Raw genomic sequence first — 14,703 nt, forward strand, 5'->3', positions numbered from 1 at the left:
GATTCTGTTTTTGAAATTAACCATCAAGATCCACCAAATCATGTCCAAGTGTGATTTTTTTATCAACCATTTTATGTGTCCATTATAAGTAGACAGATTCCTACACGACAGCAGGGACTACCGTTCCCTTTTCTTTAATGAATGAATACCTTTATCAACATGTAGGTCAAGTCAAATTCTGAGTCTTCCCCTTTCAGGAAGGTACAGAAAATGACCATAAATTTATAAAATGTGACATTTTAATCAAGCCCCAAGCTGTTGGCTAATTGCATTCAGTGCACTTAAAAGAAAATACAGGAGATGTCAGGTTGGAGTAGAGATGAGCCCCAAATTGTCCTTAGTACTTCGCTGATCATTATGAATACCATGGTATCAAATCACCCAGAAAAGAGAGAGCAGTAAATCCTTTTAAAAGTCACATTTCCAATTTTCTTTTCAATTTCATTTTGGAGTAAATCTGGACACAGTTTTATTCAAAAGCTGACATTTTCTTTCAGTGTATCTTTTCTGTACAAAATATGTATAATGGATCTACTCGGAGCACCGGAGACCATTAAGCTACGGAAGCATGAAATCAACTAGAAATTATTATTTTAATTCTATTCACTTGTGCATAACAGGAGGAACACTATGCCAAATAAACCTTCATCAGGACTCTACCTAGTATTCTACATACTATTAGAGCTTGAAGTTTAGAATACAGATGTGAGGGGATGCAGCCAGACAGACAGAATCAAAATCAAGAGATTAGTTTCCTATCCCAGGAGAATTATCAGTAACTGAACTAAGAACAGAGGCAAAGCATATGCCACCCTTCCTAGTCTCTTGGCTTTTCTCACTGATGATATAACTGAACTAATCTGCCCTGGTTTTCCAAGGATATGGTATGTGAAAAACCAGAGGTGCTCCTTTTTTATCAAAAGATGCACCCCCCCTTCTATGCAACCCTAGCGATATTTACTACGCCAAAACATCACAAAAGTAACTGGCCTACGCTAGTATCCGTTATTCTGGCTCACAGAAGTGATAACTGAGCTTTTGATATCATTCTGCCTCCCATTCTTTCCCACACGTCTCTCTTTCCACTGAGCAATTTGCTGATGTAAGTAATGTTTTATAAAGCAAGAAGATGGCAAAGAATAGCAAAGTCATTATGTATCTCATTATTTCTGTGCCTCCTGGAAAAAGGAGGGTTGTGTCGGTGCGGGCAGCAAGGAGAATTGATAATGAAGGAAAATCACCGGGCCGCTTAGTACAAAGCACCTGTTAAAAGCGGGACGTGTTTATTTTCCTGAGACTAGTTTTACTTTTGAAAATCAAAAAACTGCACAGGACTATGAGGGGATTCAGAAGATATCATATCTGTTATGGTTAAAATAGGAGGTGCCCCCCCAGAAGTTCATGTGTGAGACAATGCAAGAAATTTCAGAAGTGGAAATGGTTAGATTATTAGATTAATCAGTGGCATGGACTAATCCACTGATGTGGATTAATTGGGTGGTAACTGTAGGCAGGTAGGCTCTGGCTGGAGTGTGTATGTAGTCCATTGAAGGCATGCCTTTGGCGTTTATGTTTGGGGCTTCCTGGCACCACATCCTGGTTGCTTTCCTCTGTCACAGCCTTCCAGCATGATGCGCTGCCTCACCTGGGACCCAGCACTATAAGTTGGCCATTTTTAGACTGAACCTCTGAAATCAGGAGCCAAAATAAGCTTTTCCTTCTCTGAGGTTTTCTTGTTGGCTGTTTTGGTCACAGCAATGAAAACCTAACTAAAACAATGTCCATTCTTTTGGTCAAAGGCAAGACCATACAGGAACAAGAAAGAGAGTGGCAGAAATGTGAGGTGCAAGCCAGCAATTTTTCCTTCTACAATCTGGAAAATCCCATGCTTAAAGAAAAGGTGGTGCTTGGTGTCACTTACTGAAGGTTTCAAAAAAAATCTGTATTTCTATATTTCCCCTTCTTTATCAGAAATCTTGTCAGGAAGAGGATGGTTTAAGATTATAGGGGATCACATAGTTATTATTTAATGTTTCAATTTTTTTGCAGAGGTAGAGGGTCAGCTTAACTCCCCTTTTGTAGAGTTATTAGATACAAAGGAAGAGAGAAAAAAAAGGAAGGAAGAAGGAAAGCTTTTTAAAAAAATATTTCAATAAATAACTTAAAAAGAGAAATTAATTTTCTTTCTTTCACTTAGTTGTAGTTATAAGGACAGGCACTCTATGATCTAAAACACAAAACTAACCTGAGAATATGTGCATTTCCCAGTTCAAAAATGCTTATGCAAATTTTCCCACCTTGCTAAGACTTTTTCTGAATAATTTTGTTTAGAGAAATAAGAGGTTGTAATGGTGTGGTTTTTAGGTCCTCGAGAAAGAATGTTCAGTGAGCCTCTGCCTAATTTTTCATCATTTCGAGTATCAATTCTCAGCAGATGCAGTAAATTAAAATTAGAAACCTATGAATTTTGCAAATAACAACAAAGTGATGTGCCATCACTCTGCTAACAAGAGCATGCTCTACTGAGCTACCATCTGAACAGAAGGGAATCCGGTGGAATGTTTCACTGAATCACAATGGTGTCCCCAAAGAATAAACTTTTCCAAAGTTTTAACACCTGAGACCATGAAAATCAATCTACTGAACTATAAATTTGAAGAATTAGGACACATAGTTACAGCTTATTATTATAATCCTTATAGAAAAATAAGTGTTTATGTTCATACTGTTGAATTTGCTGATGAAACACATTTCTTTGTTTTTCCTAGAATGTATGTAAATGTGTAGGTTGTTTGTTTTAAGAGAAAATATGTCAAGCCAGAATTTGCAATTCCTCTCAGTAGTAGATTTCTGTCTCATTGTTAAAGGAAAATTGTGCTTTTATTTTGCCCAAGCACTAAAATCTATTCACAATGCCATTTATTATGTACTACGTGATAATCGTGGTTAAGATACTCAAATGCCTGATCTAAGATGGAAATTGCATTCAGACATACAAGAGAGAGTTATTATTATCTTTTTATCATTTACCAAGCAAAGAAAACCCAGTCAATAAGATCCTCAGATACCTGGAAACCCAATGGGCTCAATATCAGGGTAGTTTTCTATTTCCATTTGCAAGTACATGGTGGGAATGATGGCCACTCCTTGTGTAAAGACTGCATCCTCAACTTCATCAGTTATTAAAAAGCTAGGGAGAGAATCAGAGCCATGGTGCAAGGGCCCGGGATTTTTGGGAAGAGACCTTTCATGCTATAGTCTTAGGATAAAAGCTGAATTATAAATGAACCTGGGAGGCTTTGCAAGGCACTCACTGTCCCTTGCTGTGCATTCTGCCTGTGCAAAGGAAAATCTCCTTTGAGGAGATTAGCAGAGGTGGTTTGTGTGTGATCACAGAGGCTGAGGGGATGTGTGTGACTCTTGCCTAAGCTTAAAGTGGATTAGCAGGACTTAAAAGATGGAAAATTGTTTTGTGCAAAGCTCACCACGCTTTTGGAAACATAAATGAAATCACAGTCCTATGAACGTAAATCTGATTTCTCTCAGTTCAATGGGGTGAAAATCCTCTTCTGAAAGTTTAAACAACAACAACAAAAAAGGACGTGGCGTGCCAATATTCATGTCAGCTAATGATTGTTGCACATTTGAAAAGAATTTCTTACTTTCCCTCCTCGCTTAGGTAGGCATTGGATTCATCAGTAAGGATGTCATTTCACATGTTTGAAGAGACAATGTGGTGAATAGGACATTGGACAAGAAATAAAAATAATCAGATTTTTTTTCCAATTCAGCCAGTCTCTCTGGGTTAACTTGAACAAAACCTTTAACCTTTTTTGTGTTTGGTATTTTTATCTATAAAATGAGAGAATATGCCCCCCATGGCCCTTAAAATTCAGCAGGATGTATCCAATTATGTTGTGCATTTGAGACAGCTTTATTAAAATACAGTATTCTGTAAGTTTTAGTTTTTTGCTGATACTCTTATCTTTGGTGGTAACAACTGATAATTTTTGGTAAGATCCCACTAACCTACGCACTAACATATTATTCTCTGAATATGTATTCCATAACAAAACATGACCTCGGTTCATTTTTCACAAATAAAAACAACACAAAAGTTGTGCTGCATGTTTACTGGTGACCCATGGGCTACATTATCTCCTTACAAGAAACTGGGCCTTAAAAAGGCAAGAGTATCCACAGATTGGTGTTCATCTCCCTTTATTTCTACATGAACCATCCATGAGCAACATTTGGTGTTCTCTTTCCTATCAATCTTCAGGAAGAGGAAGACACTTTTTTAGCCAACTATCAAAGTCATTAAAATTATAAATTGGAGTCAATCATCTGTTTTCAGAAAGAAATATTTCAGGGCCCTGATGTTTTGTGAAAAATAAAGGACATCTACTCACCAAATCCTGAGATACTCTCTAGTAAAAGGTTCATCTCAGCTCTTACAATTGGAGGGTCTCAAAAACCAGTATTTGGGCTGGGCGCCGTAGCACACACCTGTAATCCTCCCAGTGACTCTGGGAGGTTGAGGCAGTAGGATCCCGAGTTCAAAGCCAGCCTCAGCAAAGGAGAGGTGCTAAGCAACTCAGTGAGACCCTGTCTCTAAATAAAATACAAAATAGGGCTGGGGAGGTGGCTCAGTGGTTGAGTGCCCCTGAGGTGAGTTCAATCCCTGGTACCCAAAACAAGCAAACAAACAAAAAAACAGTACTTGCTCTGTTCTTCTATGACTTGATCAGCCATGTTTTAACCTAGAAAGAGAATCCTCTGTTAAAAACAAAAAGTTTTTTAAAGATCACAAAGCTGACATACATCACAAAGAAAATTTAACTTATAAAAATAAAAAACAGAAAATTCTAGAAAAAAATTGGAACATCACTCAATCACTGACATCTAATTATACTTGTTGACCTGATAAAGATTTGTACATTAGACATCTATAGTTGCAGACAAATTAAGAATTCATACATTCAAGTAGAGAAATAGTTATCTGGAAATATGGTATAAAATCTAGGCAGGACCATAATACACCCCACATTCAACCTTTACCTTTACTATTTCAATTAATAACTTAATCCCAGTCATTCTGTGTCCTTTTTTATGGGGGGTGGGTGAGGGGACAGAACACATACTTAGGGAAATTACCTGAGGGAACTGAAATCTGACTCCAGAAATCTCAATCCAAGACTTTTCAGACCCACATAGAATATATCATGGTAAAACAAACAAGTTGACCATTTTCAACAACTCTGTTAGCTTTTGCCTGGCTGCAACCAAAAGACCTGACAAGAACAATTTACAAGAGGAAAAGTTTATTTTGACTCATGATTTCAGAGGTTTGGTCCAGAGTCAGCTGATTCCATAGCTCTGAGACCAAGGTAGGCAGAATATCAATGGTGGAAGTGTGTGATGGAGGAAAATGGCTCAGGTATGACAATCAGGAAGGAGAGAGAGAGAGAGAGAGAGAGAGAGAGAGAGAGAGAGAGAGAGAGAGAGAGAGAGAAGACCGTTCATCAATTTCTATTGATGATAAAAATAGAAACCCTAAAAGCATGCCCCCAGTGACCTACATCCTCCAGCCACGCCTTATCGACCAGGAGTTACCAAGAAGTTAATCCACATCAGTGGATTAATTCACTCCTAGGCTTCAGTTCTCATAATCTAGTCATTTCACCACTGAACTTTATTGCATTATCTCACACTTGAGCTTTTGGAGGACACTTTGTATCTAAACTATAAAAGCAACCAAGAGATTGCTTATAATTATCATTAATATTACAAACACAGTTATAATATAGTCAATGCAAAAGCATAGGATCATAGTAAGATGAACAAAAAAAAGAATATCAGGATATAAAAATGGCCCGTGATATTCCAGAAATATGGATCACTATGGGTCAGATCTTTGTTGAAGCAGTTTCAGTCTAATTCTAGATTTATGGCCAATCAAATGATTGGTACACCACTGGAAATCACACATCCTCAATGAGGAAAGCTATAACAGCTTGCAATATAAATCCTTTGTACTGGATATCAGAATGAGGTCCAGTAATATAGGGCTGAGGACACATCTCAGTTTGTAGAATGCTTGTCTTGAATTTACAAGGCCCTGGGTTCAATCCCTAGCATCACACACACACACACACAAAAAAAAAAAAGTCCAGTAATTTACATGACACTTATAACTGGGAACAGCACTTGTGCTGGTGCAAGTCATGCACAAGATGTTGTTCAAACTGATAAGAAAGCAATAATCTTTTTTTTTAACAGACTTGCATATGAGGTGATGGCAGTCTGTCTTTAATGACCACCTGAGTCTGATAATTACTCAGCAGACCTGAAAAATAAATGAAAAGAAACCAGGTAATAGCCACAACTGAAGACAGAATATCTATTCTTAGCTTTTATGTTAGATGAGGCAAATAAATTTACTATTCTGTCTAAGGCTGTATTGTGGAAGATCCAGAATTTCTTTCAAACAAGAAGATTAAATTTGAAAATTTCCTGCTAATGAGAATTTTTAAAAATGCAATGGATGCATGCAATAACTTATTTTTGCAAATGTCATATGATAAGCAGATTCATCAGATGAGCAAATCTAAATAAATCTAAGATGATTGAAGGACCAACAATGCCACACAGTAGGAAGAGCTTTGCATACAATGTATCAAAATGACAACAAGGCAAAGAATATGTAAAGTACTTTTTGAAAGAAAAAATAAACAGTTGATGGCAGGAAGAAATAGATTAACAATGATTATGTTGCTACTTCCTACACTGTAGGGTTAGACCCCTCTGCATCTCTTTAGTTTAAAAGAATACAACTAAAAGGGGGAAATACAAGGAGTAAATAATAGCTGCCAGAATATTAAAACCACAAATCAAAATGATTTGTGCCAATTTAATATGATGCTAAAAAATTCAAATATAATCAACCTTTAGGCTAGCTCCAGATGGAGAGAATGGAAGTGTTGACACTGAAAGATCGGGTCTGCTTTGTTCCCAAGTGCCTTGCTCAGTAGTTACAGGATCTCAGAACACTATCCTGGAGGTCAGAGGCTGTTGGCCAGGAAATTTGGTGTAAGGCTGATGGATATCAGTGATATTCCATGCCACTGTGATCAAGGATACTGCAGCCTGAACCAGAGTCAGGGTAGGAATAGTTCACAAAGATGAATATGCTCCCAAATTGGAACTTCCAAAATAGCCTCACCCCAAATAGGACTCCTACTGGTACATCCATCCATAGCATGCATTTTGAACTCCATTCATCTTACAGGTATTATCACTTGATAGCCCATTGATATTTGTGGAAAAACTTCAAAAACCCAACATCTTGACAACTGTGTAGCAGAAGGGGAAGCAGCAATACTTTGCTCCAATCACTCTGTTAAAATCACTGTTTACCAAGAGCTCAAAGCAGCAATCGAAAGTCACGTTCATTAACCACAAATAAATTAATTCAATTAGTTGGAAATAAAGAATTTTATTATAAGCAAATAACCACAGGTCACGAATATCAGAAAAAAATTATATCCATACTTTTGGGGGTAATCATTCCTTAAACAATACAGTATAACAGCTATTTACATATAGAGAGTTGTATTGTTTATGATAAGTAATCCAGAGATTATTTAATGTAAACAGGAGGTTTATGCAGTTTGTATACAAACACTGTGCCATTTTCTACAAGGTATTTAGGCATCTGTGGATTGAGGTATCTAAGTGAGGTGGGAGGTTCTGGAACCAATTGTCTGCAGAAGATAGCAAGGGATGATTGTGCATATATTTAATTTGCATCATATATTCTTGTACAAATATTGAATTATAAGCAAAAGAGTTACCTTTTTGAATGATATTTAAGAGTAAGATTAGGAACATCATGTGAATTTCAGTATATTGTCACTGAAACTAATGCATCACTCTCAAGAGCGGATAGTCAAAAAGTAGACCAAGACAAGGTTGTTTGTTATTATGTAGGCATTGCCTTAGTAGCTGTTTGCAGGTTTAACAAGTAGGTGTTACCTTTTTTTTCCCAGGAATCTGTGCTTCCTGAATGAAGAATGTTCTCCTTCATTCATTAAGCATTTATTGAGAGCTTACTGTGTGTCTGGTACTCATCTAGAGACTGGTAATACAACTGTAGATACAATATGAAATACACAGAGATAATAACAATTAAGCACACAGATAGAAACTGTGCTAAGTACTATGAAAGTGCACTGGGTTGAATAGTGTCCCCCTAAAATTCAGGCCCACAGAACCTGAGACTTAACCCTGTTTGAAATTAGTTGCACCTTATCAGGGTACTCTTAATCCAATCATTCTGGATTATGGTGGGTTCCAAGTGTATTATGACTCTTGACACTACAAGAAGGGAGAAATCTGGACACAGAGACAAACATGGGAAAGAATGCCACGTAAAAACAGGCTGAGATCTGAGCATACTGACCAATAATCCCAAGGATAGGCTGTAGATCTAGGAGACAATCAGTCTCTGCTGCCTAAGCCACCTCCTTTATGGAAGAGTACCTCATTCCAGCAGCCAGTCCATAACCCCAAACACAGGAAATCTTAACAGAAGACTATTTAATTGGAGCTTTAGGACAGAGGGCTCAAAGGAGGTTCATGCAGGATGACTTTCAGGGCAGATCTGTGAGGCAGCAAAGGGGAAAAGAATTCTACCTCTAGGGAATAGCACCAACAAAGACCCAGGCAGGAAGGAGATTTAAAAACATAAGGGAGGACAGTGGGGGGTACAGCTCATGGCCAGAAGCTGCAGTAGAAGCTGCTCCATTCAGGTGTTAAAAAGAAACACATGGTGTTGTGTGTGTATACAAATGTGGCATAATGATTCCTACTATTATGTATAATTACAATGCAGCAATAAAAATAAATAAATAAAATGGGAAGTTTAAAAGTAATTATGTTAGGCAGCTCTAACTATTACTTGGTTTATTACCCTCAATTTGCTTGTTTTTACTTTCAGAGAAATGTCATTATATTTTTTTCTGATTTATTTAACATCCAATAAAAGATACTTTAAAAAATAAATGACAAGAGACAAAAATCAAGAAGAGATTATAGTTTCCCTTCTTACTGTAAGTTCTCATGATGAGGTAAGTCATTGACAAGAATTGTTCTTTAATGTTGAGAGTAGACACTGGTATTAAGAAGCATGGTGGTTATTTGCGGACAAAATATGTACAGCAATAAAAATGGAAGGCAGGACACACTGCCCCTTTGTTTTATCTGTGTCCCCAAAGACAGATGAGTTACTAGTCACATTATCCTCAGGGATTACAATATTTCTTGCAATTCCCCTTCAATGTGTTCTCATTATTTATTTTGTTCACCCAATTCATGGTTATTGGCATTTATTTATCATCCAGCAGACATCATAAATTCTGGGGTAAGGGAGTTGCAGGAGGCTAAACATTATTTTACTGAAGTGGTTTGTGAAAACAGGAATTTGAGTAGCATTATTCCTGGTATGCCACCATGTTGGTAATATAATAAAATTAAAATTAAATCATTGTGTTCATAAAGTTTTCATCTTCTAGATTTACAAATGTAGAAAGGAAAATATTGAAATAATTTTTCAGAAGGATATACATTCTCTGAAAACATACACACACACACAAACACAAGGAAACATAAATGATTTTTTCTATGACAATAAGAAACCCAGTCAATGGAGCTGAACTCGCTTCACTGCTTGGGTACATGGTTCCCCACTTAGAGAGAATATCAGGGCTTAAAGATGAGGTGAATGTCTTAGAACATTCAGATAGTAATGAAGAGAAAATTAAGAAAGATGTATCAACAGAATGTAGAGAAGCTCTGGGACAATATCCACAAAAAAATTTAATACACACAGGTCTTGAGGAGAGAGAGTGAAGATACAGGTTAATGACAAAGAAAATTTATTCAGTGACATAATAGCAGAAAATTTCCCTAATTTTGAGAATGAGTTGGGAATGCAGGTACTGGAGGCACTTAGAACTCCAAAAAGATCTGAGCATAAAATACCTTTTCCTGGACTTATTATAGTTATAATGCAAAAAATTAAAATTAAAAACTGAAAAATCAGATATAGAAAGAATTCTGAAATCTGCACGTGTCAAACCATTAAGGAGGGCAAACTTACATAGAAGAAGGTGATAGAAAGAGAGAAAGCATGCATTGGAAATAATATATTTCATTGGGAGAGTAATAAGCCAATTAGAATTAAATCTCATTGGGAGAGTAAATAAACCAATTAGAATTAGGAATTAATCAAATATTAGAAATAAAACAAAATAATACATAACTCATAAACACTGTATATAAATGGTTTTAATTCTCTAATTGAAAGACACAGATTGTTGGATAGGGTTTTTTTCTTTTTTTTTTTTAATCTTGAATTTGACTTTTATTTTAAAATACATTTAGCATAGAACTGTCATAAGACAGAAAATAATAAAACACAAAAAATGGAATATTTTCAAATACTTTTGACCTAGATATAAAAATTAATAGTATAGCATAGACCCCAAAATTCATTCAATAATCACACGTTTTTGAAAGAAAAGCTCTTTTCACATTTTCCAATGTACCGATAGGTTCCAAAGTGCCTTGGTTTCTTTTTAATAGGTAAAGAGTCCAAATTTAGTTGCTTTATTTAAAATTATCAGATTCAGTTTCGGAAAAAATTACCATGTCCCTAAATTCTCAATCAGAATTATAAAAATATGAGCTCAAATAGTTATGCTATGCAAAATAGATACATCTGAATTGATATTTCAGGATAATCATAGATATTGCACTAAAATCAGTAATCCCATACCTGATGTTCATTTATATGGAAAGTTAATTATCTTCTTTATGAATATCTTACTACAAATAAAATTATGTTAATCTAATTACAATCACACTTGAAAATATAAAGGCACAGACAAAAATAATAGTTGCATACTATACCCAAATTTTCCACTGTGAAAACAATAAAAAGTTTGAAAAATAATAGGATCTAAATGATTGATACTTATTATTTTTAGATTTTATAATTTATCTTAAGTAGCTAATAAGTGAGTATTAAAAGTTAACAGTGAGCAATCCAATCCTTTCCAAATTTAGAAAAATGTTTTTACATATGAAGCATTTGCACCGTCCCACCTAAAATTTCAACTACATTTTCAACTACATTTCCATTCATTGGAAATATCTACCTGCAGTATAAACAATCAAGACAATGTGCAAAAAAAATATATCTTGTTCCTATAACTTACAATACACAGAAAAATACCTACAAAAATGGAAATATTTATCCTTTTAGCTTTCCAATAAATTAGTGAGAAATTTTAGCCCATTCCACATTTCTTTCTAAATAAAGGTCTAAAGGATTAAGGGTGGTTTAGTTCAATCCCTGTTAGTTTGACATATATTTTTAAAATATTTGCCTGATTATATGTAATTAAGATAGAATTAGTTTTTTATATCACAGTATACATGTCATTTCTTAATTCAGCAACAGAAAGGCACAATTAGCAAGCAATAAAATTCAGTACCTGAATTATTAAACTGATGTACAAAACAGTTGCAAAAAAAGTACATTCAACACAGTGTACAGAACTTTAAAAAAAAAAGAATCTAAAAACTAATTTTTCTGAAAATTTGGTCCATTAAAAATGTCTCCCATGTTCAACATCATGGGTAACATGAAAGGTGATGGCAGTGTAAAAAGAGGCAGTAAATTAATATGTGGTAGCATATGAATTCTGGTCTATTAATTAAGCAATTCAATTAGGAAATAGCTCCCATAGTAAATAAATGTTAAATATATTTGTTAATAACATACCTGTATTAATTCCAAATACACAGGCACAACTGTTTGCATATTATTATTGATTTAATAATACACCCCACAGGTTAAAAAAAACCTTAGGTATATTATTTTATATATAACATATATTAGATATATAATTGTATATTATGTACCTTAATATATATTATATATAACTTGAATCCATAATAGCACAAAACTCTCCAAACATTACATGAACATTCTAAATAGATACTTAATCATTTTCTCAGTATAGAAATAGTTCAGCTCACCTAAAACAATATCTGGATGTGCAATGATAAAAAGCACTGACTCTTAAGAATTTACTTAAATAATTATTTAAGTTAAATTCTTGCAAAAGCCTAACTCTGATCTTTTACTTAGAGTATATTTTTAGGTATCAGTAACTGATAACTTCCTTTCTTATCACAAACAGTATTTCCCCATCAAGAGATACCAATAAAGAAAAATATGTAGGGAACCAAAAATGTGATAGAGAAACCAACCATTCCATAGGTAATATATCGATAAGGAAGTTCAACTTCCATGTGCTGTCTTGCTTTTCGAATATCATCACATGGTATGTTGAAGATTTTACAGGCTAAAGGAATGGTGATCTTTTTCATTATATCTCTGACTATTAGTACAAATATCATTCCTATGAGGATCCGCAATATGGCTTTTCCAAACAGAGTCACAGTAATAGGAGGCCTAGTGAAAGGTAGTATCTCTAAAGAGGGATCTAATAGTAGACCCACGCTATAAGCAACATGGGATCCACATGCAATTCCAGCACCACTTCCTAGAATCTCAGCTGTGTCTCCACGGGATGTGCTCCAGGTATCAAGAGTGAAAGAAAAGATCCCTAAAGATAAATGAAGACCGATGATGATTAGTGGAGCATATTTGTGAGTTTGGTTGAAGTTGTCAATCAGGTCCACAAATGGATAGAAGACAGCTAAGATTAAAATGGTATATAGGAATCCAGCAATAATGTCCAGAATGGAGTGCATTCCCATGTAAATTCTACTTAGGCAAACTAGAGAACACCAGCAGGGTATAAGAATCAGTCCATATATAGGAGGATACTGCCAGCGGCCATAGGTGAGGAGGACCATAGCAATGGGGATGGCGGTGCCAGACATGGCGTGGGTGGAGGGCATGCTGTACTCGGAGTTGTAGAAGACCTCCAACTTGACTACGGGCGGCGAGGAGGGTCGCGGCCAGCGGATGATGTCTTTGGTGCACTGGCCCAGGTACATGACCAGCACCCAGATGATCACCAGCCTGCGACCCACCAGGGGGTCCAGGTTCCAGATCCAGAAAGGGAAGAACATGATGTAAAAGAGTTCGTTGCCCAACTCCGTGCCGAAGCAGAACAGGTAGTAGAGCGGCCAGTTGCTCAAGCGGGCCAGCTCGCCCTCCTCGCCCGTCAGCGAGTTGCGTCGCAAGGAGCCCGCGCGCTGCGACGAGGTCGGGCCCAGCTCGGCCGCCAGCCCGTTCCGCACGCCGTTGGGGGCGCCGCTGCCGTCCGGCTTGACTGAGCACTGATTGCGGTCGCTCCCAGGAGGCTGGGGGCCCTCGGTCGCCTCTGACTGCCGCCCTCGCCGCCGGGGATCTCCGGCGAGCGGCGCTTCCAGCTTCTCATCCTCCCTCCGGTCGTCTGAGCGGTTCGGCGGCGCCTCCACCCCGCACAGACGCTGGAAACGGGCCACTTTCTGCGGCTCCTGCAGACAGGCAGCCAGCTGGGCTAGGTGCTGCCTCAGCGACATGATAACGGGACCTGGAGGGCGAGCCGAGCCCCAGCGCTGCGAACCGTCTCCGCGCGCCCAGCCAGCGGCAGCAGCGCCTTGCTCGACGCGCTGGAGTCTGCCGGTCCGACGCGCTGGAGTCTGCCGGTCGGTTTTTTTCTTTTTTTAAAAGACCAAATGTATGTTGTCTGTAAGATAGACATCACCAGCAAACACATCTAAGGACAAAGTGAAAGGATTTTTCATGCCAATGAATTAAAAAGCAATTGGAAGTAGCTATTCTCATACCCAACAAAGCAGTGTTTCAGTCAAGATTAGCCAAAGAGAACAAAATGGTCACCACTTATTAGTAAAAGTAATATCTAATGAAAAGATATGACAATTATAAATATTTATTCTCAGAAGATTGGTGCACCCAATTTAAAAAAATAAACAATACTCCACATAAAGTGACATACAGCCCCCATACAATAAACTGGTGTATTCGATACTCTTTCTTAATAAATAGGCCATCCAGACATAACATTGACAATGATACTACAGAATGAAACAATACTCTAGAACAAATTGACTTCATAGACATCTACAGAAAATTTAATCCAGCTGAAGGTACTTTCTTCTCAGCTACTTGTGGAACTCTCTTCAAAATTAATCATGTATTAGGCTATAAAGTACGTCTTAGCAAATTCAAAACTTCAAGTAATTTCTCACTTTATGTCAGTTCATGATGTAATGAAATCAGAAATCTAAAGCAAAATAAAATTCAGACACTGTTCAAACACAATGAGATTGAACAACATATTTGAATAATGTGAGTCATTGGAGAAATTTAAAATTCTTAGAATCAAGCAAAAATTAAACACAACATACCAGAATCTATGGGACACAATGAAGGAAGTTCTCAGAGGGAACTTTATAGCTATGCATGCCTATATTAAAAAATCAGAAAGCTCTCAAATGAATACCTAATTGTGCATCTCAAGGTCTTAGAAAACTAAGAATAAACCAATTCCAAAACCAATAGAAAGAAACAATAAAGAGCTGAAATTGATTAAATAGAGAATAAAAGAACAATAAAAGAGATCAATGAAACAAAAAAATGTTCTTTTAAAAAAT

General features: G+C 36.7%; 1 pseudogene; it reads right to left on the reverse strand.

Annotated features, from left to right (window-relative positions):
* Positions 1-11,323: 11,323 nt before the first annotated feature.
* On the reverse strand, positions 11,324-13,729 carry LOC144374798 (sphingosine-1-phosphate phosphatase 1 pseudogene; annotated as a pseudogene).
* Between the last annotated feature and the right edge of the window lie 974 nt (positions 13,730-14,703).

This window comes from Ictidomys tridecemlineatus, unplaced genomic scaffold, assembly GCF_052094955.1.
Source record: "Ictidomys tridecemlineatus isolate mIctTri1 unplaced genomic scaffold, mIctTri1.hap1 Scaffold_885, whole genome shotgun sequence".
Lineage (NCBI taxonomy): Eukaryota > Metazoa > Chordata > Mammalia > Rodentia > Sciuridae > Ictidomys > Ictidomys tridecemlineatus.